The sequence below is a fragment of the Rattus rattus genome, chromosome 2 (assembly GCF_011064425.1).
Source record: "Rattus rattus isolate New Zealand chromosome 2, Rrattus_CSIRO_v1, whole genome shotgun sequence".
Taxonomy (NCBI): Eukaryota; Metazoa; Chordata; class Mammalia; order Rodentia; family Muridae; genus Rattus; species Rattus rattus.
In genome coordinates this window covers 144,182,977-144,185,315 of record NC_046155.1, presented here as the reverse complement: position 1 = coordinate 144,185,315, position 2,339 = coordinate 144,182,977, and the positions used below count along the sequence as shown (strand labels likewise).

General features: G+C 43.7%; 1 pseudogene; it reads right to left on the bottom strand.

The window, feature by feature from the left end:
• Positions 1 to 1,653: 1,653 nt before the first annotated feature.
• LOC116895065 lies at positions 1,654 to 1,777 on the bottom strand (annotated as a pseudogene).
• Between the last annotated feature and the right edge of the window lie 562 nt (positions 1,778 to 2,339).

Genomic DNA, 2,339 nt, shown 5'->3' with positions numbered 1-2,339 from the left:
TCTTTATTTTTCATTTGTCTAAGTTTTCATTGTTCTCTATAAATGTCACATCATGCATCCCAATTACACTCATTTCTTCCTCCCTCATAGCTAAAGGATCCTTACACCTGCCCCATGGTAACAATAGGCTAGGATTCAGCTTCCTGCCTCTGATTTAGGCTAGACCAAGTTCCATTCTCCACCCATGGAAACATTCTTGAGTCAAAAATTCACAGAATTTATTGACTGATGCTTGCTAGCCAATAGATTTATAGGTCAATATGCTTAGGCAAGAAGTATAAACTGTTACCATGCTAATATAACCTGTACCCCTAAAATGTATAAAAACTGCTTGTTATAGGCATTCAGAGTCATCTTCTAGTCACTTGCCATGAGGCAACCCTGATTGAGGGTTGACACTGAAGTGCCAGAAAATAAACCTCTTGTGTTTGCATTGCTTTGGTATGGGGCCTCTGCCTTTTGATACATTATTCTGCTACTTCCCAAATGCTGGAACCTCACTGGGACTCCTATCAGATATCTTCTTGCTGCCCTGTGTCACGGAGACACTGTTATTTTGGATCTGTTTAAGACAGACCCCTTCACGTATTCCAGCAGTTCATCAATGGTGTAGAGGTTGGGGTTGGTTAATTCAAAGCCCGGAATTGGGGCCGAGAAGTTTCTGAGATGGTCAACCAGCTGGCTCTTCCACTTTCATGGACTCAGAGTCAGATCACCAGCAATTCCACCACCAGGGACAACTCCACTGTGCTGCCCAGGCAGAGTACAGGCCCTACTCTCTTGAGTGTTCTAGCTAGTAGTGGACATGACAAATTTTTCCAATTTCATGATTCTGTGGCAAGGTGTCTTGCCTGACATAAATCATGAGGTATGAGTGAAGGGAGAAGAGTATTTCTCCTTTGTCCATGACACTGCCCAGCACATGAGATGCAGGGCTGACTCTCTGAAACTCACTGCCCTTAGGACTGGCTTACTCAGTGTTCAAACTTCAACATGTCTATCCGGCCTTTGTTGGCAACAGACCCTTGCTGCTTCAGGGCCATGGACCACGATCTGGCTCTCAGAGGAACAGGCCAGGACTCCACCATTATCTGAAGTGGCATCACCAACTATTTACATCAGTCTGTTCCTCACTACCCTCAAGTCTCCAGTTCTGCCTCTTTTCATCATACCCTCATTGTTTGGTTTCTCTTTCTCTTTTTTTCTCCCCTACTTCCTTGTTACTCTTGGAGGCTCCTGGGACTCACAGTATCTGAGGTTATCTTGGAAGTGGTCTGAGGAGTCCTATGCCTTGCTAGTGCATTATAATGCCAGGCAGGGGTGGTCTCAGGAATGGTCTGCACATCACCAGGCCAATATGACACCCAATTGGTAGGTGTCTCAAGTTCCTTGTTCAAGCCCCATGGTGCGAGTATTGTGGTCACATTGGACTCATTCCTCACCTGGTCCACATAAGTGGCCCCATGTGAGAACTGTTTGGGTAAAGCTTACCCCTTCTTAGGTCACTCAGTCTAAGTTGGCATTCTTTTAGTCTCTGGATTGCTTCTTATCCTGGGAGCCCCTGGAGTCTGCACAGCCTGCATAGTCATCTCAGGCTAACTCCCTTTCCAATCTCCTTGGTGCTGGACTGGTGGTCATCTCAGTCTCACTGGAAATGTCAGGCCCATCCATCAGTTGTTCAAAGGTCAGAACATTCAGTATAAACATAGCCTCTTTCTGCCCACTAGTGATGCATGTGTGAAAAAGCAGCCACACCTGGAATGATTCTAGGAGCAGGATCATACATTTTCATGGTCCAAAGAACTAGTCCTACTATAACATTACCATGCAGGTTATCACTGCAATATCTCAGTTCCCATTAACAACTCATGTCTGAAATACTGGTCTGTGAAGCTACTGTTTCTATGAAGAAACATTTTAACAAAAGCAAGTCTCATAAAAGAAAATGTTTACAATTATTTTTCGGTGCTCCCTTACAGCTTCCAGAAGATAGTTCATCATCATTATGGCAGAAAGAATGCTAGCAAGCAGGCAGAGATGGTACCAGAGAAATAGATGAGAGTTATTTCCTGATATACAAGTAGCAGGAAGAGAGATGGACAGATAGAAAGATAAAGAGGCAGACTCAAGCATTGGCTTTTCAATCTCCAATGCACACTCTTAGTGACATACCTCTTTCAAAAAAGCCATTTAGTCTCCAACAAGGCTACAATTGCCTGTCCTTCTAATATAGTTTTACTCTCTTGTGGTTAAGCATTTAAATATATGAATCTATAGGAACTGTTCTCAGTCAAACCACCACAGTCTGTATAATACTGTTGAACTTTCTTTTCTGGGCA